Source organism: Chrysoperla carnea, assembly GCF_905475395.1.
Source record: "Chrysoperla carnea chromosome X unlocalized genomic scaffold, inChrCarn1.1 SUPER_X_unloc_182, whole genome shotgun sequence".
Lineage (NCBI taxonomy): Eukaryota > Metazoa > Arthropoda > Insecta > Neuroptera > Chrysopidae > Chrysoperla > Chrysoperla carnea.
In genome coordinates, this window is record NW_025408136.1 from 1 (window position 1) to 18,355 (window position 18,355).

Here is an 18,355-nt window from a genome sequence, read left to right on the forward strand (position 1 = left end):
TACAGCTATGGATGTTGTATATGCATTAAAACGACAAGGTCGTACTTTGTATGGTTTTGGAGGTTAAGAAAATATAATAATTTACTTAAAATATTTAGTAAATTTATTAAAGAATATTTAATACATCCGATAAATTTAAACAGGCTTTCCTTTTTGGGAAGCCACTAATTTTATTTATATAAGAGTAAATAAATTTGTTAATAAATATAACATATTATATAATTTGTTTACAACAAATTATTTTGTTTATAACATACATTACCAAATATTTTTATTTATTTTTTTTTTTTTTATTGTAATATATCTGCAATAATAAATTATAATTTGTATATTATCTATTTTATTTTACAATAACTTATTGAATTTTTGAAAAAATTTTATTATAAATTAATATACTATTATATTTTTTATATATACAAGTTAAGAGTAACAAGTATCGATAGGAGATTATCGAATTTATAACTAATAAAACATTTCGCCTTAATCAAAGAAAATAAAGATTTTGCTATACCATTTTTTATACTTTCAATAAATAATTTATTATTAAATTTTTATTATTTCATTTATTTTTTAAAATTATTAAAAATATTTTTCTAATAATTATAAGCGTACATAAACAAGTAGTAAATGTAAAATGAAAATAATAAAGGTAATGTAATGCATTTGCATTACACTGATTTACGATATATATTCCGCGATATCCTTTATTATATTTAAAATTAATAATATTGATATACTAATAATAGATATATTCAAGCTATTAATATATAAAATTTTATATTAAATATGATATTAATAATTGTTTATTTTATTTTTTTGTATATATAAAAATAATTTACTCTTATTTAAAAAATTTGATGGCTCTCTTAAAAAGAGAGCCGTTTTTATATGTTGATGTATTTTTATGTTATCAATTAAATAATATTTTCGATTTATTTATTTTGAACTTGTATATTTTGTAACAGCTTTAGTACCTTCACTAACAGCGTGCTTTGCCAATTCACCAGGTAATAATAATCGAACTGCGGTTTGAATTTCCCGACTTGTGATTGTTGAACGTTTATTATAATGTGCTAAACGTGATGCTTCAGCAGCAATACGTTCAAAAATATCATTAACAAAACTGTTCATGATACTCATAGCTTTACTAGAGATACCAGTATCAGGATGCACTTGTTTTAATACTTTGTAAATGTAAATTGCATATGATTCCTTGCGCTTCCTCTTCTTTTTCTTATCACTCTTTGATATATTTTTTTGAGCTTTGCCAGCTTTTTTTGCTGCTTTTCCACTTGTTTTTGGTGGCATTGTTACAAACAATTAATATACACAGATAGTTACAGAACACCAGTCAGTATATGTATGAGCGTGTCGTGTATACAACTAGCGTATTATATACGCGAAGATGGATATAACAATAAAAATGAATACTACTCTCTGATTGGCTAAAAATAATACTATAAGGTGATTGGTTTATTTTTAAAGTTTTATATTTTATAAATATTATAAATTAAAATACCCAAATAACATTTTAAACATTTATGTTACAATCCCCGTAACGTACACATCTGTGTGATTATATTTACAAAAAAAAATATTAATTAAATAAATTTATTCGCTATGTCTGGACGAGGTAAAGGTGGTAAAGTAAAGGGAAAGGCAAAGTCAAGATCAAGCCGAGCAGGATTACAATTTCCTGTTGGAAGAATTCACAGATTATTACGAAAAGGAAATTATGCTGAACGAGTAGGTGCTGGTGCCCCAGTATATTTGGCTGCTGTTATGGAATATTTGGCTGCAGAAGTTCTCGAGTTAGCTGGTAATGCTGCCCGTGATAACAAAAAAACACGTATCATTCCACGTCATTTACAATTGGCAATTCGTAATGATGAAGAATTAAATAAATTATTATCTGGTGTAACAATTGCTCAAGGTGGTGTATTACCAAACATTCAAGCAGTGTTATTACCAAAGAAAACTGAAAAGAAAGCATAAATTAAAAACATTGCATTAATTTTTATAATAATAATACATCGATCATAGGCCTTTTAATAAAAGGCCACAAATTTATTTAAAATAAGAGTAAAAATTATTTTTATAAATAATATATTATAATATTTTTTTAAAGAATCAATTTAAATAATTATAAATTAATGATTCTTTTTTTTTTTTTCTTTTTTTATATGTTATTATGGAAATAATTCATCATATTATGATGACATTTAGGTAACATATTATAAGAATATTCATAAAATATTATCAAAATAATATTGTATTATGATGATATTTAGACAAAATATTATAAGAATATACACAAAATATTATCAAAATAATATCATTAGATAACAAAACTGTTCATGATACTCATACCTTTACTAGAGATAAAAGTATCAGGATGCACTTGTATTAATACATATTATCACAACATCACAAAATATTTTTTAAAAGGAAAAATTTTTTTAAAATTATTATAAAATTTGATTGAATTAAATTTCAATTTATTTTTTTAATAATTAAAGAAAAAAAAAAAACAAAGCATATAAACTTTCTATTGAAAATGTTATTTTAAACTAGATGGCCAAGTGAACTTCGTTACACAAACAATATATGACGTATTCGTTATTTAAATAATCAGTATCCTTTGATATTATATCAATACGTTACTCTCTTCTTTTGATACATATTAATAAAATTTCAATTTATAAGATTTTATGTCAATTATATAAATAATATTATAAATTTTCTAAATACATAAGTTAAGTAACAAAAAATTTGAATAACAAGATAAATTTATATATTATGTTTTAATACTCGATACTATAATATATCGCATCCGTTACCAATTATTCGGTATCCTTTGATTTATACACAGAATGAACTAAAAATATATATCAAATTTATTTTATTTATTTATATATTTAATATTATTATTATTATTTTATATTACAAAGTTTCTTAACGAAGCTTACAATGATTTCTCATATCGTACTTAACAAAATTATTTAGATCATATAAAATTTAAATTGTTAAAAAATTTGTATATTTATTATTATTATTATTTATTTTTATTAAAATTACATAACATAAAATTAATAATATTTTAATAATTATATAAATTAATTCTTATTTAAAATAATCTTATATTAATCTCAACAAATACTCTAATAATATATTTTGTCATAAATTTTTTTATATTTAAAATAAATATTATAATATATAAATACTTATATCAGTATAAAATTTCTTTATATAATTATGAAAAAATTAATTTAATAGTTAATTATTGATATTAATGCATAAATAAAAGTATTTTCTAATGAAATATATTTTGTCAATGTTCGATTAACACATTTCATAATAATACGTTTTCATTATTGACAAAAAAAGTTTTTCTAAAAATGAAATCTTATACTATAATATATATATTTATATATTAAATTTTTTAATTATTTATATACTAATAATTTATAATAAATCGATATTAAATAAAAAATAAAAATATATACTTTTTAAGTTTACCTTAAAAATATTATTGTTTTGTATGATTGAAATAATTAATATTAAACTATGTTTATTAATAATTGTTAATAAAAAAATTAAATATATTTTAATTTATAAAATAAATATTATTATTAAATTTATAATTTATTATTTTATATATTATAGAAATTGAAAAAATAAATCATGTTTACTACGACAGTAAATTAGAAATACTATTTAATTTTTATGTGTTTTCTACATGGTACTTTGACTTACATAGGGACTTATATTATTGTGAATAATGATATAATTGAAAACCTTTATTTTTTATTTGATAGAATTATTATATTTTATCATTTAAATATTTATAATAAATACATTATTTTTATAAAGTAAAAAAATATGGCCGAAGAAAATTCTACAGCTGTTGCAGCAACTGCGGTTACTGCTGCTTCTACAACACCAACAAAAAAAGCAACAGCTTCTGGTGCTAAACGTACAAAACAACATTCAAAACCAACACATCCACGTACATCAGAAATGGTTGTTAACGCAATTAAAAATTTAAAAGAACGTGGTGGTTCATCATTACAAGCAATTAAAAAATATTTAGCTGCAAATTATAAAGTGGATTCTGATAAAATTTCACCATTTATTAAAAAATATTTAAAAGCTGCTGTAACTGAGGGAGCCTTGGTACAAACTAAAGGTAAAGGTGCATCTGGTTCATTCAAATTGGCTGCTTCCGCTTCATCTAATTCTTCAGCTAAATCAAAAGTATCCAAAAAAGAAAGTGGAGCAAAAGGTTCAGCAAAGAGTGCTAAAAGTAAACGGGCACCAAAAGAAAAGAAAGCCACAACTACATCATTGGCAGCCAAAAAGCCTAAAGCAAAAAAAGCGACTCCATCATCATCAACTGCTGCTAAAAAAGTTACTGCAAAATCATCAGCGGCATCAAAAAAAGCACCAGTTAAAGCAAAACCAGCAAAAAGTACAAAATCCGCTGCCAAAAGTAGCCCTGCTCGTAAACCGAAAGCACCAAAAGCTAAGAAAGCTTCTGTTGCCAAATCATCTCCTACAAAAATTAAAAAAGCAGCACCAAAAAAGAAATGATCTGTTACTTTAATAATATATTGAAATATTTCATTATTTTTGCTAAAAAATGAAAATAACATAGGCCTTAATACAGGCCACAAATTAATATTTGATAAGAGTAAATTATTTTTTGTATAAATATTTTATAAAATAATAGTTAAGAAACATTTGCCACAGTCAGTACCACGGATGGGTGGCCACTTGAGAATACTGTGTGCGGTTGCATTTTTATTTAAAATATATGGTATAATAAATAAGTATATATTTAAATTGATTACTTCATTGAAAATTTTAATAATATACTTTAATATTAATGATATTTATGAAAAATATATATTTGTAAAAATTTTCATTTATTACTGGCAACAGCCATACCACGTTGAAAACACCGGTTCTCGTCCGATCACCGAAGTTAAGCAACATTGGGCACAGTCAGTACTTGGATGGGTGACCGCTTGGGAACACTGTGTGCGGTTGCCTTTTTATATTAAAAATATAAATTATTTTTCTTCTTTTCTTTTTTTTTACACACCATATATAAATATATGTTATTTAGAAATGTAAACCTTTTATATTATTCGTCAACAAATAAATATTATTTTTTGTATAAAATTTTATTGCATTTATAACTCATATCATGGTTACTTTAAAGCGAGAAGTTTTTTTAATATTTCAAATGAATATAAAATAATATAAATTTTATGAAATTTATTTATTTTTAGAAATAGCAATCGCTTATAATTATAACAAAATTTTAATAATGTTTAATTTTATTTCAATAATTTATATATATATATATATATATATTTTTTAATAAAAATAATATACTCTTATTTAATAATATATGTTGGTCCTATATATAGGACCGAAAATATTTCTTATTTGTTTTTTTTTTTTTTAAATTGTCATTTAAAACGCTTATGCACGTTCTCCACGAATACGTCTTGCCAATTGTATATCCTTAGGCATAATTGTAACACGCTTTGCATGAATTGCGCATAAATTGGTATCTTCAAATAAACCTACTAAATAGGCTTCACTAGCTTCTTGTAATGCCATAACAGCTGAACTTTGGAAACGTAAATCGGTTTTAAAATCTTGTGCAATTTCACGTACTAAACGTTGGAATGGTAATTTACGAATTAACAATTCAGTACTTTTTTGATAACGACGAATTTCTCGTAAAGCTACTGTACCAGGACGATATCTGTGTGGTTTTTTTACTCCACCAGTTGCTGGTGCACTTTTACGTGCAGCTTTCGTTGCTAATTGTTTTCTTGGTGCTTTACCACCAGTTGATTTACGTGCAGTTTGCTTGGTTCTAGCCATTTTCAAATAATAATGTTTTTACAAAAAAACACACAATTTTAAAAATTATATTCGACAATTTGATACTACAAAGTCAAATGTTTAAATGCGAAATAAATGTGTTGTATTTATATTTATATGAAATTTCAAAATTTTTGTTGTCATATCCTATTGGATAGCTATCAGAGTATGGACTAATCAAATTGTATAGGCGTGGCTTAAAAAATCTTTAATGCTTTATATAAAAAGGCACAATTGTACCGGCGCTCACATACATTACAATACTTGTGAGGTTAACACACGTGTTATCCGTTCGTTAAAATATTGTAAATAATTTTTTATTAAAATGACTGGCAGAGGAAAAGGTGGAAAGGGTCTTGGAAAAGGGGGTGCAAAACGTCATAGAAAAGTTTTGCGTGATAATATCCAAGGTATTACAAAACCTGCAATTCGTCGTTTAGCACGACGAGGTGGAGTAAAACGTATCTCTGGTTTAATTTATGAAGAAACACGTGGTGTACTTAAAGTATTCCTTGAAAATGTTATTCGGGATGCTGTTACATATACTGAACACGCAAAACGTAAAACAGTTACAGCTATGGATGTTGTATATGCATTAAAACGACAAGGTCGTACTTTGTATGGTTTTGGAGGTTAAGAAAATATAATAATTTACTTAAAATATTTAGTAAATTTATTAAAGAATATTTAATACATCCGATAAATTTAAACAGGCTTTCCTTTTTGGGAAGCCACTAATTTTATTTATATAAGAGTAAATAAATTTGTTAATAAATATAACATATTATATAATTTGTTTACAACAAATTATTTTGTTTATAACATACATTACCAAATATTTTTATTTATTTTTTTTTTTTTTATTGTAATATATCTGCAATAATAAATTATAATTTGTATATTATCTATTTTATTTTACAATAACTTATTGAATTTTTGAAAAAATTTTATTATAAATTAATATACTATTATATTTTTTATATATACAAGTTAAGAGTAACAAGTATCGATAGGAGATTATCGAATTTATAACTAATAAAACATTTCGCCTTAATCAAAGAAAATAAAGATTTTGCTATACCATTTTTTATACTTTCAATAAATAATTTATTATTAAATTTTTATTATTTCATTTATTTTTTAAAATTATTAAAAATATTTTTCTAATAATTATAAGCGTACATAAACAAGTAGTAAATGTAAAATGAAAATAATAAAGGTAATGTAATGCATTTGCATTACACTGATTTACGATATATATTCCGCGATATCCTTTATTATATTTAAAATTAATAATATTGATATACTAATAATAGATATATTCAAGCTATTAATATATAAAATTTTATATTAAATATGATATTAATAATTGTTTATTTTATTTTTTTGTATATATAAAAATAATTTACTCTTATTTAAAAAATTTGATGGCTCTCTTAAAAAGAGAGCCGTTTTTATATGTTGATGTATTTTTATGTTATCAATTAAATAATATTTTCGATTTATTTATTTTGAACTTGTATATTTTGTAACAGCTTTAGTACCTTCACTAACAGCGTGCTTTGCCAATTCACCAGGTAATAATAATCGAACTGCGGTTTGAATTTCCCGACTTGTGATTGTTGAACGTTTATTATAATGTGCTAAACGTGATGCTTCAGCAGCAATACGTTCAAAAATATCATTAACAAAACTGTTCATGATACTCATAGCTTTACTAGAGATACCAGTATCAGGATGCACTTGTTTTAATACTTTGTAAATGTAAATTGCATATGATTCCTTGCGCTTCCTCTTCTTTTTCTTATCACTCTTTGATATATTTTTTTGAGCTTTGCCAGCTTTTTTTGCTGCTTTTCCACTTGTTTTTGGTGGCATTGTTACAAACAATTAATATACACAGATAGTTACAGAACACCAGTCAGTATATGTATGAGCGTGTCGTGTATACAACTAGCGTATTATATACGCGAAGATGGATATAACAATAAAAATGAATACTACTCTCTGATTGGCTAAAAATAATACTATAAGGTGATTGGTTTATTTTTAAAGTTTTATATTTTATAAATATTATAAATTAAAATACCCAAATAACATTTTAAACATTTATGTTACAATCCCCGTAACGTACACATCTGTGTGATTATATTTACAAAAAAAAATATTAATTAAATAAATTTATTCGCTATGTCTGGACGAGGTAAAGGTGGTAAAGTAAAGGGAAAGGCAAAGTCAAGATCAAGCCGAGCAGGATTACAATTTCCTGTTGGAAGAATTCACAGATTATTACGAAAAGGAAATTATGCTGAACGAGTAGGTGCTGGTGCCCCAGTATATTTGGCTGCTGTTATGGAATATTTGGCTGCAGAAGTTCTCGAGTTAGCTGGTAATGCTGCCCGTGATAACAAAAAAACACGTATCATTCCACGTCATTTACAATTGGCAATTCGTAATGATGAAGAATTAAATAAATTATTATCTGGTGTAACAATTGCTCAAGGTGGTGTATTACCAAACATTCAAGCAGTGTTATTACCAAAGAAAACTGAAAAGAAAGCATAAATTAAAAACATTGCATTAATTTTTATAATAATAATACATCGATCATAGGCCTTTTAATAAAAGGCCACAAATTTATTTAAAATAAGAGTAAAAATTATTTTTATAAATAATATATTATAATATTTTTTTAAAGAATCAATTTAAATAATTATAAATTAATGATTCTTTTTTTTTTTTTCTTTTTTTATATGTTATTATGGAAATAATTCATCATATTATGATGACATTTAGGTAACATATTATAAGAATATTCATAAAATATTATCAAAATAATATTGTATTATGATGATATTTAGACAAAATATTATAAGAATATACACAAAATATTATCAAAATAATATCATTAGATAACAAAACTGTTCATGATACTCATACCTTTACTAGAGATAAAAGTATCAGGATGCACTTGTATTAATACATATTATCACAACATCACAAAATATTTTTTAAAAGGAAAAATTTTTTTAAAATTATTATAAAATTTGATTGAATTAAATTTCAATTTATTTTTTTAATAATTAAAGAAAAAAAAAAAACAAAGCATATAAACTTTCTATTGAAAATGTTATTTTAAACTAGATGGCCAAGTGAACTTCGTTACACAAACAATATATGACGTATTCGTTATTTAAATAATCAGTATCCTTTGATATTATATCAATACGTTACTCTCTTCTTTTGATACATATTAATAAAATTTCAATTTATAAGATTTTATGTCAATTATATAAATAATATTATAAATTTTCTAAATACATAAGTTAAGTAACAAAAAATTTGAATAACAAGATAAATTTATATATTATGTTTTAATACTCGATACTATAATATATCGCATCCGTTACCAATTATTCGGTATCCTTTGATTTATACACAGAATGAACTAAAAATATATATCAAATTTATTTTATTTATTTATATATTTAATATTATTATTATTATTTTATATTACAAAGTTTCTTAACGAAGCTTACAATGATTTCTCATATCGTACTTAACAAAATTATTTAGATCATATAAAATTTAAATTGTTAAAAAATTTGTATATTTATTATTATTATTATTTATTTTTATTAAAATTACATAACATAAAATTAATAATATTTTAATAATTATATAAATTAATTCTTATTTAAAATAATCTTATATTAATCTCAACAAATACTCTAATAATATATTTTGTCATAAATTTTTTTATATTTAAAATAAATATTATAATATATAAATACTTATATCAGTATAAAATTTCTTTATATAATTATGAAAAAATTAATTTAATAGTTAATTATTGATATTAATGAATAAATAAAAGTATTTTCTAATGAAATATATTTTGTCAATGTTCGATTAACACATTTCATAATAATACGTTTTCATTATTGACAAAAAAAGTTTTTCTAAAAATGAAATCTTATACTATAATATATATATTTATATATTAAATTTTTTAATTATTTATATACTAATAATTTATAATAAATCGATATTAAATAAAAAATAAAAATATATACTTTTTAAGTTTACCTTAAAAATATTATTGTTTTGTATGATTGAAATAATTAATATTAAACTATGTTTATTAATAATTGTTAATAAAAAAATTAAATATATTTTAATTTATAAAATAAATATTATTATTAAATTTATAATTTATTATTTTATATATTATAGAAATTGAAAAAATAAATCATGTTTACTACGACAGTAAATTAGAAATACTATTTAATTTTTATGTGTTTTCTACATGGTACTTTGACTTACATAGGGACTTATATTATTGTGAATAATGATATAATTGAAAACCTTTATTTTTTATTTGATAGAATTATTATATTTTATCATTTAAATATTTATAATAAATACATTATTTTTATAAAGTAAAAAAATATGGCCGAAGAAAATTCTACAGCTGTTGCAGCAACTGCGGTTACTGCTGCTTCTACAACACCAACAAAAAAAGCAACAGCTTCTGGTGCTAAACGTACAAAACAACATTCAAAACCAACACATCCACGTACATCAGAAATGGTTGTTAACGCAATTAAAAATTTAAAAGAACGTGGTGGTTCATCATTACAAGCAATTAAAAAATATTTAGCTGCAAATTATAAAGTGGATTCTGATAAAATTTCACCATTTATTAAAAAATATTTAAAAGCTGCTGTAACTGAGGGAGCCTTGGTACAAACTAAAGGTAAAGGTGCATCTGGTTCATTCAAATTGGCTGCTTCCGCTTCATCTAATTCTTCAGCTAAATCAAAAGTATCCAAAAAAGAAAGTGGAGCAAAAGGTTCAGCAAAGAGTGCTAAAAGTAAACGGGCACCAAAAGAAAAGAAAGCCACAACTACATCATTGGCAGCCAAAAAGCCTAAAGCAAAAAAAGCGACTCCATCATCATCAACTGCTGCTAAAAAAGTTACTGCAAAATCATCAGCGGCATCAAAAAAAGCACCAGTTAAAGCAAAACCAGCAAAAAGTACAAAATCCGCTGCCAAAAGTAGCCCTGCTCGTAAACCGAAAGCACCAAAAGCTAAGAAAGCTTCTGTTGCCAAATCATCTCCTACAAAAATTAAAAAAGCAGCACCAAAAAAGAAATGATCTGTTACTTTAATAATATATTGAAATATTTCATTATTTTTGCTAAAAAATGAAAATAACATAGGCCTTAATACAGGCCACAAATTAATATTTGATAAGAGTAAATTATTTTTTGTATAAATATTTTATAAAATAATAGTTAAGAAACATTTGCCACAGTCAGTACCACGGATGGGTGGCCACTTGAGAATACTGTGTGCGGTTGCATTTTTATTTAAAATATATGGTATAATAAATAAGTATATATTTAAATTGATTACTTCATTGAAAATTTTAATAATATACTTTAATATTAATGATATTTATGAAAAATATATATTTGTAAAAATTTTCATTTATTACTGGCAACAGCCATACCACGTTGAAAACACCGGTTCTCGTCCGATCACCGAAGTTAAGCAACATTGGGCACAGTCAGTACTTGGATGGGTGACCGCTTGGGAACACTGTGTGCGGTTGCCTTTTTATATTAAAAATATAAATTATTTTTCTTCTTTTCTTTTTTTTTACACACCATATATAAATATATGTTATTTAGAAATGTAAACCTTTTATATTATTCGTCAACAAATAAATATTATTTTTTGTATAAAATTTTATTGCATTTATAACTCATATCATGGTTACTTTAAAGCGAGAAGTTTTTTTAATATTTCAAATGAATATAAAATAATATAAATTTTATGAAATTTATTTATTTTTAGAAATAGCAATCGCTTATAATTATAACAAAATTTTAATAATGTTTAATTTTATTTCAATAATTTATATATATATATATATATATATTTTTTTTAATAAAAATAATATACTCTTATTTAATAATATATGTTGGTCCTATATATAGGACCGAAAATATTTCTTATTTGTTTTTTTTTTTTTTAAATTGTCATTTAAAACGCTTATGCACGTTCTCCACGAATACGTCTTGCCAATTGTATATCCTTAGGCATAATTGTAACACGCTTTGCATGAATTGCGCATAAATTGGTATCTTCAAATAAACCTACTAAATAGGCTTCACTAGCTTCTTGTAATGCCATAACAGCTGAACTTTGGAAACGTAAATCGGTTTTAAAATCTTGTGCAATTTCACGTACTAAACGTTGGAATGGTAATTTACGAATTAACAATTCAGTACTTTTTTGATAACGACGAATTTCTCGTAAAGCTACTGTACCAGGACGATATCTGTGTGGTTTTTTTACTCCACCAGTTGCTGGTGCACTTTTACGTGCAGCTTTCGTTGCTAATTGTTTTCTTGGTGCTTTACCACCAGTTGATTTACGTGCAGTTTGCTTGGTTCTAGCCATTTTCAAATAATAATGTTTTTACAAAAAAACACACAATTTTAAAAATTATATTCGACAATTTGATACTACAAAGTCAAATGTTTAAATGCGAAATAAATGTGTTGTATTTATATTTATATGAAATTTCAAAATTTTTGTTGTCATATCCTATTGGATAGCTATCAGAGTATGGACTAATCAAATTGTATAGGCGTGGCTTAAAAAATCTTTAATGCTTTATATAAAAAGGCACAATTGTACCGGCGCTCACATACATTACAATACTTGTGAGGTTAACACACGTGTTATCCGTTCGTTAAAATATTGTAAATAATTTTTTATTAAAATGACTGGCAGAGGAAAAGGTGGAAAGGGTCTTGGAAAAGGGGGTGCAAAACGTCATAGAAAAGTTTTGCGTGATAATATCCAAGGTATTACAAAACCTGCAATTCGTCGTTTAGCACGACGAGGTGGAGTAAAACGTATCTCTGGTTTAATTTATGAAGAAACACGTGGTGTACTTAAAGTATTCCTTGAAAATGTTATTCGGGATGCTGTTACATATACTGAACACGCAAAACGTAAAACAGTTACAGCTATGGATGTTGTATATGCATTAAAACGACAAGGTCGTACTTTGTATGGTTTTGGAGGTTAAGAAAATATAATAATTTACTTAAAATATTTAGTAAATTTATTAAAGAATATTTAATACATCCGATAAATTTAAACAGGCTTTCCTTTTTGGGAAGCCACTAATTTTATTTATATAAGAGTAAATAAATTTGTTAATAAATATAACATATTATATAATTTGTTTACAACAAATTATTTTGTTTATAACATACATTACCAAATATTTTTATTTATTTTTTTTTTTTTTATTGTAATATATCTGCAATAATAAATTATAATTTGTATATTATCTATTTTATTTTACAATAACTTATTGAATTTTTGAAAAAATTTTATTATAAATTAATATACTATTATATTTTTTATATATACAAGTTAAGAGTAACAAGTATCGATAGGAGATTATCGAATTTATAACTAATAAAACATTTCGCCTTAATCAAAGAAAATAAAGATTTTGCTATACCATTTTTTATACTTTCAATAAATAATTTATTATTAAATTTTTATTATTTCATTTATTTTTTAAAATTATTAAAAATATTTTTCTAATAATTATAAGCGTACATAAACAAGTAGTAAATGTAAAATGAAAATAATAAAGGTAATGTAATGCATTTGCATTACACTGATTTACGATATATATTCCGCGATATCCTTTATTATATTTAAAATTAATAATATTGATATACTAATAATAGATATATTCAAGCTATTAATATATAAAATTTTATATTAAATATGATATTAATAATTGTTTATTTTATTTTTTTGTATATATAAAAATAATTTACTCTTATTTAAAAAATTTGATGGCTCTCTTAAAAAGAGAGCCGTTTTTATATGTTGATGTATTTTTATGTTATCAATTAAATAATATTTTCGATTTATTTATTTTGAACTTGTATATTTTGTAACAGCTTTAGTACCTTCACTAACAGCGTGCTTTGCCAATTCACCAGGTAATAATAATCGAACTGCGGTTTGAATTTCCCGACTTGTGATTGTTGAACGTTTATTATAATGTGCTAAACGTGATGCTTCAGCAGCAATACGTTCAAAAATATCATTAACAAAACTGTTCATGATACTCATAGCTTTACTAGAGATACCAGTATCAGGATGCACTTGTTTTAATACTTTGTAAATGTAAATTGCATATGATTCCTTGCGCTTCCTCTTCTTTTTCTTATCACTCTTTGATATATTTTTTTGAGCTTTGCCAGCTTTTTTTGCTGCTTTTCCACTTGTTTTTGGTGGCATTGTTACAAACAATTAATATACACAGATAGTTACAGAACACCAGTCAGTATATGTATGAGCGTGTCGTGTATACAACTAGCGTATTATATACGCGAAGATGGATATAACAATAAAAATGAATACTACTCTCTGATTGGCTAAAAATAATACTATAAGGTGATTGGTTTATTTTTAAAGTTTTATATTTTATAAATATTATAAATTAAAATACCCAAATAACATTTTAAACATTTATGTTACAATCCCCGTAACGTACACATCTGTGTGATTATATTTACAAAAAAAAATATTAATTAAATAAATTTATTCGCTATGTCTGGACGAGGTAAAGGTGGTAAAGTAAAGGGAAAGGCAAAGTCAAGATCAAGCCGAGCAGGATTACAATTTCCTGTTGGAAGAATTCACAGATTATTACGAAAAGGAAATTATGCTGAACGAGTAGGTGCTGGTGCCCCAGTATATTTGGCTGCTGTTATGGAATATTTGGCTGCAGAAGTTCTCGAGTTAGCTGGTAATGCTGCCCGTGATAACAAAAAAACACGTATCATTCCACGTCATTTACAATTGGCAATTCGTAATGATGAAGAATTAAATAAATTATTATCTGGTGTAACAATTGCTCAAGGTGGTGTATTACCAAACATTCAAGCAGTGTTATTACCAAAGAAAACTGAAAAGAAAGCATAAATTAAAAACATTGCATTAATTTTTATAATAATAATACATCGATCATAGGCCTTTTAATAAAAGGCCACAAATTTATTTAAAATAAGAGTAAAAATTATTTTTATAAATAATATATTATAATATTTTTTTAAAGAATCAATTTAAATAATTATAAATTAATGATTCTTTTTTTTTTTTTTTCTTTTTTTATATGTTATTATGGAAATAATTCATCATATTATGATGACATTTAGGTAACATATTATAAGAATATTCATAAAATATTATCAAAATAATATTGTATTATGATGATATTTAGACAAAATATTATAAGAATATACACAAAATATTATCAAAATAATATCATTAGATAACAAAACTGTTCATGATACTCATACCTTTACTAGAGATAAAAGTATCAGGATGCACTTGTATTAATACATATTATCACAACATCACAAAATATTTTTTAAAAGGAAAAATTTTTTTAAAATTATTATAAAATTTGATTGAATTAAATTTCAATTTATTTTTTTAATAATTAAAGAAAAAAAAAAAACAAAGCATATAAACTTTCTATTGAAAATGTTATTTTAAACTAGATGGCCAAGTGAACTTCGTTACACAAACAATATATGACGTATTCGTTATTTAAATAATCAGTATCCTTTGATATTATATCAATACGTTACTCTCTTCTTTTGATACATATTAATAAAATTTCAATTTATAAGATTTTATGTCAATTATATAAATAATATTATAAATTTTCTAAATACATAAGTTAAGTAACAAAAAATTTGAATAACAAGATAAATTTATATATTATGTTTTAATACTCGATACTATAATATATCGCATCCGTTACCAATTATTCGGTATCCTTTGATTTATACACAGAATGAACTAAAAATATATATCAAATTTATTTTATTTATTTATATATTTAATATTATTATTATTATTTTATATTACAAAGTTTCTTAACGAAGCTTACAATGATTTCTCATATCGTACTTAACAAAATTATTTAGATCATATAAAATTTAAATTGTTAAAAAATTTGTATATTTATTATTATTATTATTTATTTTTATTAAAATTACATAACATAAAATTAATAATATTTTAATAATTATATAAATTAATTCTTATTTAAAATAATCTTATATTAATCTCAACAAATACTCTAATAATATATTTTGTCATAAATTTTTTTATATTTAAAATAAATATTATAATATATAAATACTTATATCAGTATAAAATTTCTTTATATAATTATGAAAAAATTAATTTAATAGTTAATTATTGATATTAATGCATAAATAAAAGTATTTTCTAATGAAATATATTTTGTCAATGTTCGATTAACACATTTCATAATAATACGTTTTCATTATTGACAAAAAAAGTTTTTCTAAAAATGAAATCTTATACTATAATATATATATTTATATATTAAATTTTTTAATTATTTATATACTAATAATTTATAATAAATCGATATTAAATAAAAAATAAAAATATATACTTTTTAAGTTTACCTTAAAAATATTATTGTTTTGTATGATTGAAATAATTAATATTAAACTATGTTTATTAATAATTGTTAATAAAAAAATTAAATATATTTTAATTTATAAAATAAATATTATTATTAAATTTATAATTTATTATTTTATATATTATAGAAATTGAAAAAATAAATCATGTTTACTACGACAGTAAATTAGAAATACTATTTAATTTTTATGTGTTTTCTACATGGTACTTTGACTTACATAGGGACTTATATTATTGTGAATAATGATATAATTGAAAACCTTTATTTTTTATTTGATAGAATTATTATATTTTATCATTTAAATATTTATAATAAATACATTATTTTTATAAAGTAAAAAAATATGGCCGAAGAAAATTCTACAGCTGTTGCAGCAACTGCGGTTACTGCTGCTTCTACAACACCAACAAAAAAAGCAACAGCTTCTGGTGCTAAACGTACAAAACAACATTCAAAACCAACACATCCACGTACATCAGAAATGGTTGTTAACGCAATTAAAAATTTAAAAGAACGTGGTGGTTCATCATTACAAGCAATTAAAAAATATTTAGCTGCAAATTATAAAGTGGATTCTGATAAAATTTCACCATTTATTAAAAAATATTTAAAAGCTGCTGTAACTGAGGGAGCCTTGGTACAAACTAAAGGTAAAGGTGCATCTGGTTCATTCAAATTGGCTGCTTCCGCTTCATCTAATTCTTCAGCTAAATCAAAAGTATCCAAAAAAGAAAGTGGAGCAAAAGGTTCAGCAAAGAGTGCTAAAAGTAAACGGGCACCAAAAGAAAAGAAAGCCACAACTACATCATTGGCAGCCAAAAAGCCTAAAGCAAAAAAAGCGACTCCATCATCATCAACTGCTGCTAAAAAAGTTACTGCAAAATCATCAGCGGCATCAAAAAAAGCACCAGTTAAAGCAAAACCAGCAAAAAGTACAAAATCCGCTGCCAAAAGTAGCCCTGCTCGTAAACCGAAAGCACCAAAAGCTAAGAAAGCTTCTGTTGCCAAATCATCTCCTACAAAAATTAAAAAAGCAGCACCAAAAAAGAAATGATCTGTTACTTTAATAATATATTGAAATATTTCATTATTTTTGCTAAAAAATGAAAATAACATAGGCCTTAATACAGGCCACAAATTAATATTTGATAAGAGTAAATTATTTTTTGTATAAATATTTTATAAAATAATAGTTAAGAAACATTTGCCACAGTCAGTACCACGGATGGGTGGCCACTTGAGAATACTGTGTGCGGTTGCATTTTTATTTAAAATATATGGTATAATAAATAAGTATATATTTAAATTGATTACTTCATTGAAAATTTTAATAATATACTTTAATATTAATGATATTTATGAAAAATATATATTTGTAAAAATTTTCATTTATTACTGGCAACAGCCATACCACGTTGAAAACACCGGTTCTCGTCCGATCACCGAAGTTAAGCAACATTGGGCACAGTCAGTACTTGGATGGGTGACCGCTTGGGAACACTGTGTGCGGTTGCCTTTTTATATTAAAAATATAAATTATTTTTCTTCTTTTCTTTTTTTTTTACACACCATATATAAATATATGTTATTTAGAAATGTAAACCTTTTATATTATTCGTCAACAAATAAATATTATTTTTTGTATAAAATTTTATTGCATTTATAACTCATATCATGGTTACTTTAAAGCGAGAAGTTTTTTTAATATTTCAAATGAATATAAAATAATATAAATTTTATGAAATTTATTTATTTTTAGAAATAGCAATCGCTTATAATTATAACAAAATTTTAATAATGTTTAATTTTATTTCAATAATTTATATATATATATATATATATATTTTTTAATAAAAATAATATA

General features: G+C 23.6%; 3 non-coding genes across 3 annotated transcripts; all 3 read left to right on the forward strand.

The window, feature by feature from the left end:
* The first annotated feature begins 4,936 nt into the window (after positions 1-4,936).
* LOC123304043 lies at positions 4,937-5,055 on the forward strand. Its single transcript, XR_006536101.1, has one exon. It is a non-coding gene; the product is annotated as a 5S ribosomal RNA (ribosomal RNA).
* Positions 5,056-11,410: 6,355 nt separating this feature from the next.
* LOC123304044 lies at positions 11,411-11,529 on the forward strand. The gene has a single exon (XR_006536102.1). It is a non-coding gene; the product is annotated as a 5S ribosomal RNA (ribosomal RNA).
* Positions 11,530-17,888: 6,359 nt separating this feature from the next.
* On the forward strand, positions 17,889-18,007 carry LOC123304046. The gene has a single exon (XR_006536103.1). It is a non-coding gene; the product is annotated as a 5S ribosomal RNA (ribosomal RNA).
* The last annotated feature ends 348 nt before the right edge of the window (positions 18,008-18,355 follow it).